The sequence below is a fragment of the Symphalangus syndactylus genome, chromosome 5 (genome assembly GCF_028878055.3).
Source record: "Symphalangus syndactylus isolate Jambi chromosome 5, NHGRI_mSymSyn1-v2.1_pri, whole genome shotgun sequence".
Lineage (NCBI taxonomy): Eukaryota > Metazoa > Chordata > Mammalia > Primates > Hylobatidae > Symphalangus > Symphalangus syndactylus.
In genome coordinates this window covers 113,004,349-113,019,972 of record NC_072427.2, presented here as the reverse complement: position 1 = coordinate 113,019,972, position 15,624 = coordinate 113,004,349, and the positions used below count along the sequence as shown (strand labels likewise).

The 15,624-nt window shown below is 32.9% G+C and overlaps 1 protein-coding gene across 8 annotated transcripts in view; it reads left to right on the top strand.

Moving 5' to 3' along the window:
* The window catches only part of LOC129482846 (uncharacterized), a 558,703-nt gene that overhangs the window by 330,003 nt on the left and 213,076 nt on the right, over window positions 1–15,624 (top strand). The gene's annotated exons all lie outside the window — the stretch shown is intronic.

Genomic DNA, 15,624 nt, shown 5'->3' with positions numbered 1-15,624 from the left:
CAGCAATAAGATAAATGCATTGCTACATTAGATTGAACATCATTGTTGAATTTTTGGCACAACTTCAGTGACCTCGGCCATAAAAAACTAGTATAGTCAGGATGATTTGGAATTTGCAGTAACAAAACTAGATATAGAAGCACATGAAGACACCAACCTTTGTTGTTTTGGAGAAAGTATGCACTAAAATAAAAGATGATACCTTTCATATAAACTGCTAATAATAATACTTTGTTATTTCATTATTACAATAAATGTGAAATATTAAAACAGTAATTATAATCTGTAATGCATTTGTAAGGCTTTTCTCATAAAATTAACTGCCATATTTTACTCTTTTATTAGATGAACAAATGTCATATTTCCAAGCAGCCAACATACAACTATAGCTTACATAACCAAATGATTTTTTAATGTTACTTTGATTTATGTACAATTCATATTGTATAGAAAGAATCACGTTAGTTGATTTTAAGTCTTGTTCAAATAAAAGAAGCGTTGATTTGCACTTGTTGCAGTTTTTTTTACTTTATATTGGTTTAATTTTAAAATTATCACAAAGTAAATATTTCTGTTTGATATCATTCTTAAACATTCATTTTACAAGCCACCTGACCTATTAGCTGTTTAAACAATGATGATTTATATCTTGCTATAAATTCTTCTCTCAAAATCAAGACAAATAGATAGTAAAGGAACCTCTTTTTAAATGCTCAAAATTTTTTCTTAAAAAACTGTAAGAATTTTTTTAGTTTTCTCTTGTTTATGTGTTCATGTGTATTTGCCAACCTGTGTTTTTGCCTACATCCTGAGATATATGTCTTTTGAGCTCGAGGTTGGAAAGTCTGATAGCAGGCTCTAAGTTTATTCTTATTCCATATTACTTTTTATAAACAAATTTATTGAGTTTCTTACTGAGAGTAAGTCGATATATGAATCAATATTAATGATCACATCAAATCTGAGGATTTGCTTCCCTTAAAACATTGAATATTCAGCACAAATTCGTGCTAATTTACGTGTTTATAGAGTGATTCTAAATATTTGATTGTTATTTGTTTTAAAGATTTACTAATTCTTTGAAAATCTGGAGAACTATCATTTGCTTAAAAAACTAGTATCTACTAAAGTTGTAATTGTCTCTGCTTTGCTATTATTGAAATATTACATAATCTCTTGTTTAAAAATATCATGAGACCAAGCTATCGTGCCTTTCTTTCCATTTCTCTCGCTAACATCTGAGGTCAACGTCTGTAAGAGGAAATATCTCAAAAACATTTTCTTTCCTGTGATAATCAACTGCTTTATCATTTGCAGAGATTTTGAAAGGAGTAACTGTTTTATTTGAATGTTTAGATAAATGTGAGGAATATATGGGCTTTCTGTGGACTTCAGTTTTAAAACTAAAATAGAAAGTAAGATGGAGGGTAATAAAATGATATATTTTATAGCAACTAATTACAACTTGCTGTTCATACATAAACAACACGCTGGAAAGGTAGACAGTGGGCTTTGAGAGCAGCTTTCATTTACTCAGCCTGTAAGAACTCTTGTGAAAATGGTGTTAAAGGGATGGTGGTGATCCATTCTGTATGGTCCATGGTGCTTTAAGCTTATGCAGTCATTTACCATATTTAAATCCCTGAGTCTTGCCTCAGAGCCCCAATTACCAATCTCAGATATTTTTACAAGGAGAGAGGAGTTACACACTCATTCTTGTTCACTGGAGGATCTGTGATAGGGTTTCCTTGGCAGAAGCAGGGTTCTTCTCTGTATAATGATTTTTTTTAAGTCCCTGTTTAGGTAGTTCAGCTCGTTCAGTTGGACAAATCAGCATTATAACCAAGCTGACTCAGCCTTAGCAAGGATCGTTAGCTTTTCGTTTTGCCCTAAACCTGGGCATTTGCCTGAAGAATATGGACAGTTGTGCATGAAAGATCAAGTTGCTAAAAATTATAGAACATGCATGTTCCACTTACGAGTTACTAAGTTGTGTTTTGTGTTCAAAATAGTATATATAAATACATGTTTGTGTACAGAATATTTAAACAGTGATAGAAACAGTTGTTCTGAAATTTAAGTTATGGCATTGGCTTTATTCCAATTCTATTTGAGATGTCATCCAAAATTACTTTTTGAAAGCACTGCTTTGAAAATTTCCTGTTACAGTCTTCGTGAAGTATAGTGTTCTGGATATGAATTTTCTGCTAGTGCAGGAGTTTGGGAAAAATACAATATATGACTATTGCCATGTTCTGTGGGATTCTAATCTGATCACATGCTCTTTCCTCTCCATTCCTTGAGCCCATTCATAAATATTCTGTGGAGAGTTAATTTTTTTCCTGTCAACAGCCAATTTTAGTCTTTATTTTAATTTATTTCTTTTTAGAGATAGGATCCTACTTTGCTGCCAGGACTGGAGTATAGTGGCTATTCACAGGTGCAATCATGGCCCACTATAGTCTTGAAGTCCTGGGCTCAAGAGATTCTCCTACCTCAGCCACCAATTGTAGATGTATTCAGATAGCATGACATTTGAAAAAGTTGATGGAGAGAAAATTCCTACTGAAGTGTTTTATGGATATCTCTAAAACATGTTTGGTTGTCAGGAAATGAATCAATGATATAGAAACAAACAATGATTTGTAATCTTGGCAGATAAACAGAAATAATCAGTTCGGAATATTTATGGAATGATAACATTTTCCTGTTGATATATTTTTGTGCCAACAAATTTAATTTGGAAACTGGTGTTTGTTACTAGAAGGCAGTAATCAATTTTGGTAATCAGTAGTTTTAAATGCTTTATTCAAGACCAAGGGCTGATTTATTGAATGAATAGGTCTTAGATAAAATGTAAGCTATTAGGCCACCCCATATCTGGAATTTGTTTTTATTTCCAATACCCAAGTCATTAAGTGTAAATGTAATAGTATTTGCATATTTTCAACTTTCAGATTAGTCATGTCTACCTTTGAAATTTGTTTTCTCCTTAGATAAGTAACTTATGAGTAATCAAATATCTTGCAATTTCCATTTTCCATCTTAAAGCCTGTTCAAGATCAAATTTGCAGTGGCTAAATCACATAGAAGTCTGGATTAATAGCAAAATGAGATTATGTAGCCCAAAATGAAATTATAAATAAAGTGCAGGTGTTTGCTAGGATTCGTGTGGTCAGATATACAAATAGAATCGCAGGTAGAGTTTCTCATTTCTCACTTGAGAAAAGTGCAATTAAAAGTAATTTCCAGATGTTCAAATGCACAGCTGCTTTCTCCTAAACTAAATTTTGCAGAAATGAGCTAAATTATAATGGGTTTAAAAGTCACTACATTTTAATGGTTTTTAAATTGAATTTGAAACATCATTACTAGGTTTACCAGACGAAGAGAGTTAATGCTTATGAGTACCTGGTACAATTTTCATTTAGGTGGCAGCAGAGCCATTAACGTATTGGAAATTATAATAAGACCAAAACCTACATTGGGTTTGAAAAAATTGATTAGTATGTGTGTTGATACACTCTATGCCTTTATGAGATTTATATTATATACTCTAGGACACTATGAAAGTTATTCAGCTATAGGTGAAAGAAACGTGTGTATATGTTCATAAAATGGTATGCGTGGGGGGAGGTGTGGGTGTGTATGTGTGACAGAGATTTTTACATTTTCTTTGCCTAATGATAAGGAAAATATCAAGAGTAAGATGTAAGTACACTGTTTAAGATATGCAAGTCTGTTAAATTGTTTTTACATATCAAATTATAAGCAATGACTATGAACCTACGTATCTGTAATATCAACTTAAAAAAATCCGTCTGTTTTACTTAGAGTTACTTACATGCCCAAAGCAATAAGCTACTGTCATAAATATTATTCCATTAAATAAAGTCCTGTTCTTGACTAAGTTTTCTTAGGCTTGAAATAGGCTTTTCTTTGCAGCCAGGAATAGCCAAGTTTTTCTAAAACTCTTATGGGAAGGCATGCGGATGGTTAAACGAAGAAGGGGAGGTAAAAAGTGGGGGCATTGCATTGGAATAGAGAATTAAAGAGCTTTTACCCTACGTAAGCTCAGAAATTTATCATTAAACAATCCATTAGTATTTCCACAACAGTTTTCAAAGCGCACTACTGAAAGAATTTCAAAAATTTGACCTTGGAAGTAATTAGAAAACTGACGCATTAGTTTTGAGTATGATGGTAGAACACTTTATCCTATGTACGACGTTCTTTCAAGTGATTGACTCCTGCCCTTGAAAGCATTATCCATGGCCAGTGATTGATGGACTTGTTCAGGTCCTGTGCAGAGTGCTTCATATATCTCATCTCAATCCTCTAAATAACCTTGAAAGTTGATGATTATCTCATGGTACAGATGGGAGGCTAAGAGTGTTTAATTTTCCCCAAGTTCCAGTGCTAGTAAGTGTTGATGTCTGGATCTGAACCTGTGTTAATGGTGTTTCTAGTCGATGCTGTTATCTGCTGCACCACAGTTGGAATAATCTTGGACTTTCAGAGTATGAAGGACGATTAAATATAACCCTTTGGTGTAAATGTTCTCTCTCTCACTCCTCTCTAACAATTGGAGAAACAGAGTTCTAAAAATATTAAAATCAGCCATAGACAGAAAGTAGTGAGAAATATACTTTTTTAAATACAGAAGTATTTTCTGAAGTACTTTTAGTATTATTCTAAATTAAGCAATAACCAATGAACAATTTTGGTCATAGACAGTTTCTCTCCAGAAAAAAAAAAAAACAAAAACAGATAATATCCATGAACAAAGGTTGTATTTCTAATGTGAGGCTCTTTTGCACATCAGTGGCTTAAAATAATGAGTAGTGGAATAGCACAATAGGGGGAAACACCTCTCAGACAGGAAATTGCACTAGCTTGTTTTGTCAACATAGACATTGCTATACCGAGACATACAAGAGTTAGAGAGGCACGGTGAGTTTTCACTGTGGCCATCTGTGCCATCCCGTGCAGGACTCTACTGTGGCATTCCACAGAAGCAAATCCTCAGAAGCCTTCTCAAAGTGCTTAACTGCCTTGAAACAGGTGTTTCTCACTAGACAACAATGTCCATTTTCTTTAAAATTCAGAATTTCCCCCATATCACATGCTTATGAAGAAAGAAATTTGAACTCTGTTACAGTCTAGTTGTTGGCAATTGTTATAAAAATTAGATTTCTAACGTCTATTGATAGCGCTATACTTGAAATGAGAATGTGGGCATAAAATACTTCTTATAAACTTATTTTTAAGTTTTATGTAATGGTGGCTGTTATGAGTCAAGATATGAACACTGAAAATTTTGGGCCAAAGTCACTTTTTCAACACTGGCCCATTTGAGTTGTTGATTTTAGAGCTAGGATCATTGAATGTTATTTTTTCACACCTTTATTTTATGCAACAGAAAATGAAGGCTTAAAGAGGGAAAAATGGCCTTTCTGCTCATGGTCATAATACTAGCGCCTGGAGAGTTGGCTTTGATCACAGATTTTCCTTCCAGTTTTCTGTTCCTTCATTTATATAAGGCTATTTACCCTCTAAATCATTTACATCTAGTTATAAAATAATTTTTCTTTTCCTAAAACTTTAGTAGTATAGAAATACAGTTGAAGGAGGTTTAGCTTCGTTGGTAAATGTAGAAATAACTAATAAGAGGTATTGAATATAAACTTACCCATAAGTTATTGTTCCTGTAAATGCACACTATTAAAATGCCTAGTTTGTGATTTCATTCTTGATGTATATTCTAGGGCATGCTGACATTTTAAAGAATTTTGTTGAAACGCCCACTGAGCATGCTTTCTGAAAAATGAAGATTGTCTTTTGTTTTTTTCTTTTTTATGAGCTTTAAAAAGTTTTAAAGTTTCTAAGATGCATGATTCTTAAGCATACATCTGGATGAATGTTTTACATATGCATCCATATGTAGTTATATACGTTCATACATCTTCTCCCAGATACCAGAATATAAAAATTTCAGCACTCCATAGGACTCTCTCATCCCCATCTGACACCTGTCACCCTATATATTAGGTTTACCAGTCTTCGATTTCATATAAATAGAATTGCACAGTATGTATGTATTTTTGTCTGGCTTACGTTACTCAATATTTTGTCCATGTGATTTTCCTATGTCACATATATTGGTTGGTTGTTCTTTTTTGCTTTGTAATATTTATTTGTGTGATTATGGCACAATTTTAATCTATTCTACTGTGTTAGTACACTTGTTGGTTGTTTTCAGTTGTCTGTTTACATAATTTTTTAAATGCAGAACCTGTACCAAAAATATAGTAGTCAGTTGTTTTCTTTAATAGATGAAATGTAAAACTAGAATCACTTTAATTAAAGTACTACAGGCAGTTATTGCTTTACATGGTCCCATGCTAACTGAAATTCATTTATATTTGAACTCCAAAAAGTGATGACTCAATATTTCTGAGTTATCTATGAAAAAAATCCTGGAAAAAAGAATTAGTATGTGTTATCCTAAGTAGATGCTGAAGAACCAGTCCTGCAATATTTAAACTTTATCATCACCCATTTGCTCCTGTTATTTATTACATATATATACAACTGTAATTATAGTTTGGACCAAATATCCATGTAGTTAAACTCAGTTGTCACTTTATTTTCTAAAACTCCTTCTGGATGGCAAAAATTTTCTGGTTTAAAGCAAAATAATTAAGCGATTGTATTTTACATAGGATAATTTGGGATGATTGTTAAATTTTTTTTTTTTTTTTTTTTTTGAAGCGGAGTCTCGCTCTGTCGCCCAGGCTGGAGTGCCGTGGCACGATCTCGGCTCACTGCAAGCTCCGCCTCCTGGGTTCACACCATTCTCCTGCCTCAGCCTCCCGAGTAGCTGGGACTACAGGCGCCCACCACCATACCTGGCTAATTTTTTGTATATTTAGTAGAGACGAGGTTTCACCATGTTGGCCAGGATGGTCTCGATCTCTTGACCTCGTGGTCCACCCGCCTGGGCCTCCCAAAGTGTTGGGATTACAAGCGTGAGCCACCACGCCCAGCTGATTCTTAAAAGTTTTAAACTCAACATTTTATGTACGATGTGAGTGAAATGAGACCCGATATTTTTGACAATAGGGATAAATATTTGTTTGAAAGTAATGGGAATAGTTTTAGAGATACTTTTCTAACTATTTTCTATGATATTTTTTAACAATTCCACTGTTGGTGTTACTATACTCAAACTTAAGATCTTTTCCTCTGCTAGGATAACACAAACATTGCTAGTATAAAATTGTACAGATTTTTAAATTTTTCCTTTATTATGGAAAAAAGATTAAGTTATTTAGAAGTTCTTAAGTCACCAATTGAATTTATTTATAAGCTTCTATTGAGTGCATCATCCGAGAGCTAATGAGTATATTTATTACATTGACTATATTGATAAACAGTCTGGGGTTGTCATCTGGATATTATTCACACTTGCTAGTAAGCAATTGCTTTAATAAAATAAATAACATTGAAAGTAGTATATTACAATGTGGTTTGCAAAGCCCTTTCACATATACATATACACATTAACGTTGAGAGGGAGAGGATATCACAGTCTTCCACCCCAAACAGTAAAATAATTGGTATCCTGTAGCTAAGAAAGACTGAGCTATGACCTGCACTGAAATTATTTTTCTACTCTAAATCTGTCATCTTTTATTACAACAGACTACATCTCTGTAAATAATAGAACTTCATACAAGAGATCCATGGTGAACTAGTGGCTTAATATATCTCTCAAAATATTTTTTAAACAAAATATATTTTTTTATTTGTATCTATAATGCTACAAAATTCTCATATGATCTGGAAAGTTTTCAACCATATATGATAAATGATGTATTCATCATTTAACACATTTTCTTGGAGGTTGTGTATTACATACATTTTAGCCCCTAAAAATGGTAAGTCACTTTCTATTTTTTTTGTCTGTTTTAAGTAATCAGTTCAAAGTTGGCCAAAGTCAATGATTCTTAAATCCTATTATTATTTTTTGACAACTATACAATGCCTGATGTGGATTCCATTCCTGATACCAGTTGGCAGTAAGTTCCCCTCTCAGATGAAGTGATAGATGGCCTGTTCATAATTCTTACATGCAATGGACACTACAAAATTGCACTGCTAGGCTTCTCCTTAATTAGATGTATTTGCATCTAATAGGAAGAGAAGACTAACTTTCCACCATGCTTTGTCCCCGTAATTGTATTCTAGGTATTAAAAACATTTTTAAACATGTGCAGTGTCTGAAGACTTCTGAATTAACAAACTCATGTGGACATTTGAAAATGTATACCTGTTTGTCCTACTACTATGCTACATATGTTTGGTTTTGTAAAAATATGGGTAAATTCATAGTATTGTTCTTTTTCACTTTGGATGTCACCTTGTATCTATTGGTTTTTACTGACCCATGAAAATGGCTGGAGTTAGTCTGATCTCACCATGTAGAAAGGTCAGGTTCATGGCTTGGATTTGAGAACAGCAGAATGAATCAACTTTGAGGAAGAAGCTGATTTAAAAAAAAAAAAAAAGAAAATGTCTATTTACATTGAGCTTATCAGAAATAGGTAGAGATCAAGAAGAAAAGTATGGAATTACTTCAGGATATTTTAAAAGGACTTCCATTTAGGTATCCTTGACTAAATCTGTCAACGTTTTATCCATTTTCTCATGAAGAAAGTGTTGAACTTTTCACTAGAAGTACTTTTTTTATTCCTCAGTTAAAACATGCCTGTTAATTCTTTTTGTAATACTTAAGCAATTTTATTTTAAAGATATACTACTTAGTTCATCCGTCTCCACTTCTGTTTTTTTTTTTTTTGCAATTCTGTGTTTGTTTCCTTTAATAGAACTGCTATAAAAGCAATCATGTTCATGAAGAAATAATTATAATTCATAAAACTAGCATGCCTTGCAGGGATACAAGTAAAAATATAGTGTGTGTGTGTGTGTGTGTGTGTGTGTGTGTGTGTGTGTGTGTGTGTTTATTTACTGAGATGAATTTAATTCCTGGAGATTATTTTAAGCTTTGGAAATGATCTCTGGAGTAAATGATAATGTATTTCACTTTTTTATTAATAGCAATTTTTATTTTGAAACATTGATATTTATAATCTGAAAATCCTATTTATTTGTTTGTTTGATATAGACCAAGAAACAGTACATTGATAAGTGATCTTTTTTTCACTGTATTTATTTATTTTTGGTAAGAGAAAGTAAATTGATATTTAATTATGAAATAACTAAATATGTTTTTTGTATAGACTAATTGTGAAGTGATAAAGTACATTTCTTACCAAATATAACATTTTAATGCATAGAACTTACTATCTATAATAGCTATCTTATAGTCAGAGTTATTAATGTAATTTATCAATAAGCCTTCTTTTGGACAGAAGGGATACATCTAATTTTTAAAAATTTCTCTTTGTCTGTTACTAAGAAAGCCTCATTTATAGAAAACCAAATGAGAATTCTGGTCATCATGGACCCTAAGAGCTCTCAAATCCATGAAGAAAATTGCCATATGTGAAATATTCTCTTGCCCTGTTAGAACTATTCATTCATTGTAGGCTCTGATACCCATTTGATAAGAAATAATATTCTGATGCATGGCTAATTTGAATCATATTTAAAAATTAAGTAAAATTTGAGACATAAAGGATTAAAGAGATGTAGATTATCTCATTTTGTAGCAGGAGATTTTTAAAATTTGATTACAAAGAAAACCAAATACTCCTGTAATAGGAAATGTTACAAAATTAACTGAGAATCCTTTTTACCCTATTTTGTTATTCTAGTCTCTGACTGGTGTGAAAAAGCTACTAGTTAAATGATTCAGGAAAGAATAAGATAAACAATGGGCATACACCGTCCATACACCATAGTAGTTCCTAACTTCTCTCTGGAATAATTAAGATCAATTTACAGTCAGAGCAGTTAACCAGCTCTCAGTAGTCTTCCATGTAATGAATACACTTCTGTACCCTTATTAAAACACGATTTATCAGTGCTTCTGTCCTCATGAAAATTATAGCTTGGTTGAGAATATTAAACAGAAATGAACCAACATGAGAAAAATGGAAAATAGGCTAAATTAGTTTAACTAAGCAGCTAGATGTTCTTTATCATGTGCCAATCATGGCCAAAAACTGAAGCCAGCATGGATCTCTCTGAATGGCTTTCTAGGGAAAACACATTTTTAATTACCACATAAGCCTGTTGGAAGGTAACTGAATTCAACAAAACCATTAATTGATATTCTGTTTGAAACCTTTCCTGATAATGCTTCTAGCATCTAGCACCCTATTCCTATTTCTCTTGAAGAACAGAACATAGCATATAATAGGTGCTCAACAAATATATGTTGAATGAATACATGAATGAAAAACCCTAATGTGAATATTTGTATCTCTAACCGAGTTTCTCTTTCTCAATATGGTGCATTTCCTCAAATGCTAAAAGATTCTTAAAGCTCCTTCTGGGTCGCTTATCTTTCAATGATTCAGTTACTTTACAAAGAAATAACATCTAATTAAATCTTAAGCATCCGGAGAAATCACTTTATCATTTTGTAATATCAATCAATGAACATGACAGTTTCTGAAGATATATGTGTGGTAACTTGTGATCGTTGTGCTTATATCTGGTCCACAAGGGAATGAAGATTGTTACCAAGGATGTAATAATTTAGTGTGCAATACAATTTAAAAATCAATTAAAAACTGAGATGTAAAAATGGCACTCAGCCTGTTTTTGGTTTCTTTGTGTTGTATTATAGTCTCATATTTTGTTTTCAAAAGGTAATTTTCTGTCAATGTGTTTAGTCATTTCTTAGGGCATTTTTTGAACATGGTACATATAGATCATATCTTCATAAAACCAAGAACTTTTATTTTTGCCATTTATAAATTCAAATGTACTCATAATGTATATATTTGTATTGAGTTATTCAGAAACCTTAATATTTAATGAAGATGCACAGAGAAATGGCATAATCAATAGTGAATTCGTATAGCACCTATGTTGGAGCATCTTTTATTTAGTGCAGTAAAATGGAGCAGATGATTTCTATTCCTTAAAGTATTTCCCCACTTGATTTAATGGTAAGTCCTCCAGATCATAGTATTACTATTCTAGCATTCATGTCTGCTGCCTTTAGCTTTCTGTGCGACAACTTCTCATCAGGAAATTTCTTAACTAATCACCAGGAAGATTTAATCAAAATCAGTTTAGTTACTAACTAATGTACATTTAGGGGAAAGAGAGAAGCGAAGTGTATAACGATTGAATTATTTGACTACATATTGTTAACGCAGATATAAAATCCATGACTTCTCTCCCTTCCTCCTCCACTATAAAAAAGAAATTGAAGATAGTTGGGAACAAATAGTTGTTAACAGCAAAAATTAAAAAGAATACTAGCAGCTACCACTGCCTCTAGAGAGAGTGTACTGGGTTCTGGTAGACAAGTAGAGCTTTTTTAAAAGAACTGATGCTGGAGACGGTAACACCAATTCAAACCTCACCTCTACCACTAACCAGTTATCAAATCTTGATGTTTTTTTCTTGCCTTTCTTTTTTATCTGTAAATTGGTAATAATAACAAACTTGATTTCACAGTATTTGTTAAACAATCAAAAATTAATGTCTCTTCCATTTAAATGAAGATGTATACAATTTAATCCAGATTTAGGAGTGAATATGAATGAAATTGGAAAAGAAGTATGTTCCTTTGAGATGTTACACTTTTTTAGTATAACATCATTGAAAAAAAGCATCAAAGTGTTCAACATGTTGCCATTATGAAGGTAAAAACAGAAAACAGAGTGGCAAGTTTCTGAGAATATTAAAAAGTAGTAAATGTTGACTGCTTCGTGTTTCTTTAAATCGTCATTAACTGGAGGGTATGCCAGCCATATCTTCCATGAATATTTTCTTTTGAAACATTTCTTCAAGGAACCTTAAGCACATTAATTAAACTAGGGCAAAACTTCAAAGGACCTACTTCACTTTTCTTTGTGCAAGTTCACATAAGAAAAAGCAATTAATTTAAAATCCAAGTTTCATGTATTCCCAGTTTTCCAGTTGGGAGAAGATGAAATATACATTCTCAACTCTCCTATTTCTTTCTTAACTCAATCTTCTCATTCTCTCTTTTTTCTTTTTTTCTGGCATAACGGGTTATTTTGATTACCATTAAAAGGCTGAATGGTGTTGACAATTTTCTCTTCACTTCTGACGCTAATTCTATTGTTCAGGAAATTAAGGGAAAGGAATACCAGAAGAAACTTGGTATGATTTTTAAAGTCTGGAAGAGAAATCAGTATTTAGCTTAATTACTGTCTTTTATGTACAGGTCTGAGTATTTACATTTGGAACAATCCTTGAGCTTAATTCTGCTGTTTAGACATGAAATAGAGTTCCAAAGTCAAGTTAACCCATTTCTCATTAAGATGTATTAGTTTCAGTGTATCTTGCCCTGCTTAAAACCATCTTTTTTAATGCTCTATGTTTTGATCTATTTAATTTTTTTAAAAAAAAGTAATAGGAGCTTCCAGTGTGGAAAATCTGGTTGTCTCTAATTCAGTCTCTTTATACTAAGTCCAGTAGATCCATTTTAAGAGCAGGATAGACCTTTTTAAGGTGAATATCTTTCAGAGGGGAACCGTGTCTGATGTATCCTGATCTAAATCTAAGAAGTTTTTTCCAATCTGAGATCTCTTGCCTTACAGATACTGAGAGCATCAGTGTTTCTCTTCTCTAAAATTTTCACACAAATTTCCGTCCTGATGGTATGATATTTTTTTTTCTTTTGCCTTCAAGAGCTAACACAAGACATAAATCAGAAACAAATTAACTGAAAGGAAAACTCAAAAAAAAAAAATAAAAGAAAAAAGAGGATACTTTACGAAGGGAGATGATTTGATGGTGGGTGAAATTGTAGACTAGGTTAATGCAACCAGGTTAAAGAAACTAGAGGGTTGAAGTACAATAAAGGGTGCCCAGAATTCTTAAGTGCAGTAAAACAAACATGTAGCAGAGGGGCCTTGCCTAGGGTGTGGATGTTTTTTGATTTAAACAAAAGGGAGGAAAAATAACCAAATGATCTAGCAATTCCTTAGAACGTCTGTATACTATCTATCCAATGTAATAATTAATCCAAATCATCTGTCACTATGCACTGCCACTCTATTCTGATAACAACCCTCTAACCATGTCTCATCAGGAAATAACATTTTTATTCATACAAGTTGAAGGTCATTTTCAAGACAGACTTCCTCTGTGCTGTTCATCATGCATACCTTAGCTAAAGTATTGTAACTAGAATATAGCAGCAATTTTCCAACCGATCTTCAAGTCTTTATTCCTTCATGTATATTGTGTGTAGTTTTTCCATTTGCCTAAATTTTCTTTCAAAAATTAAGATCACATCTCAAATTTTCTAGGAATCTTTTATGACTTTGTTGCTTTGATGTCCATGTCCCAACTGCACAGGTAAAGGTTCATCATAGCCTTACCTAAACCCTCTTTCTGGTCTTATTTCTCTGATGGTTAGTTCCACAGTTAGAGCTGCAGGAAGCCACTTCTTTCTTTAACACATCATATTAACTTCCATCTATTTTAGTTCATGCTGCTTCTGCTATAAAAACTCTTACTGCTCTTTGTCTTTACCTAAAATAATTCCACTTCTGATTTTTATTAACTGTATCAGTTTGGGCAACGTATTAAATTGCTTTGTGCTCACTATGAAACTCTTTGGTTCCAGATGTATTTAGAGTAGTTTGAATTTTAGAAAAGTTAAGAGTGGTTATGCTATACATTATGTAACATCCCCAGCAAGGTCTTGGGTGGCCAAGGACATTAATATGTATGAATAATAATATTAAAGTTAGTAAATAGATAGTATAAGTAGTTTTTGCTTTAATGTTAATTGATTCCAAACTTGAAAAGTCTTTCGTATTTAGAAATGATTTTGATTTGGAATTTCAGGTTCCAAAAGAAGCCATATATCTCTAGTGCCAATCTCACAGACTTGAGGTAAAGGTTAAGTGAGGTGACACATTTAAAGAATTTGTAGGCTATGTGCAGTGGCTCATGCCTATAATCCCAGCACTTTGGGAGGCTGAGGTGGGTGGATCACCTGAGGTCTGGAGTTCAAGACCAGCCTGGCCAACATGGTGAAACCCTGTCTCTACAAAAAATACAAAAATTAGCCAGGTGTGGTGGTGTGCACCTGTAGTCCCCAGTTACTTGGGAGGCTGAGGCAGGAGAATTGTCTGAACTTGGGAGATAAAGGCTCCAGTAAGCCAAGATTGTGCCACTGTACACCAACCGGGGCAATATGGTGAGACTCGGTCTCAAAAAAGACAAAAAAAAAAAAAAATTTGCCAATAGCCAACAATCATTATCTGTAAGTGTTATTATCACCATCACCTGTCCAGTGTTTCATTTAAAAACCTTGTCGCCTGCAAAAATTCATTCTAGCCAATCAGAATTTATTATACAATTCTTATAAGAACATTACAGATGTTACTTTTTGCCTGTTTGTGTGATTTGTTTTTTCTATGTTTGTTTTTACCTACCCCAAACTTCAAAACATTTGATAGCAGTAGTAGTTTATGTTTTCAAATCCACATCACATTCCCAGCTGCATTCCATAGCATCTCTATCTCTTCCCTCTGGATTTGTCCTCCACTTCCAGTGAAAAAGACCAGTAATATTTTGGCTTTGTAGCAAAACTTACTTTTATTCAGAGAAATTGTGACTTCCTCCATTTTGCCTCTTACAGACAGGAACTTGTCATTAATGTGCAGCACAGGCAAACATTCCTTCTTGGAACAGGATCTCTGCTTCTGGCTGATAAGCTAGGTGCTGCTAGAATGTAAATGCCTTCTAACTTGGGTAATAATTCTTAGTACCTTCCATAGAGTCCTCTCTTATTTCAGATAAAATTTGAAGGAACTGTCACAGATATTTAAAATTATCAAATAAATTATACTAGAAAAATTGCTTAAATTTTAATAGTTTATTTTTAGTTGAGAGTGTAAAATATGACATTTCATTTTCTCAGTAAGTTTATGTGGACTTAAACTATGAGGGTCTAAGTTTTTGTTTTTGTTTTTTTTTTTTAATTATCAGTTTTTTACCTAAAAGATTCTAACTTGATTCACAACTTGATATACATAATCTTCATGTGTATAGACCTCCAAAATTCTTTGAAATTTTCATTTAGGAGAGTAAAAAAATTGTTCAGGAGAGTAATTTGATTCAGAGTATTAAAAAAAAGGTAAATTTAGAACTTTTGTGGTTAACATAAACAAAAATCCCTTGATTCATTGGATTTATAATAATGAAGAGAAAATTGAAAATTAGGTTGTTTGGAGTTAGGAAGGTAATATGATGAGAGATGAAAATGGAATTCAACTAACTTTTTTGAGGGCATAACCTTTATTTTATTTATTTATTTATTTGAGATGGAGTCTTGCTCTGTCACCAGGCTGGAGTGCAGTGGCACGACCTCGGCTCACTGCAACCTCCACCTCCTGGGTTCAAGCAATTATCTTGCCTCAGCCTCCCGAG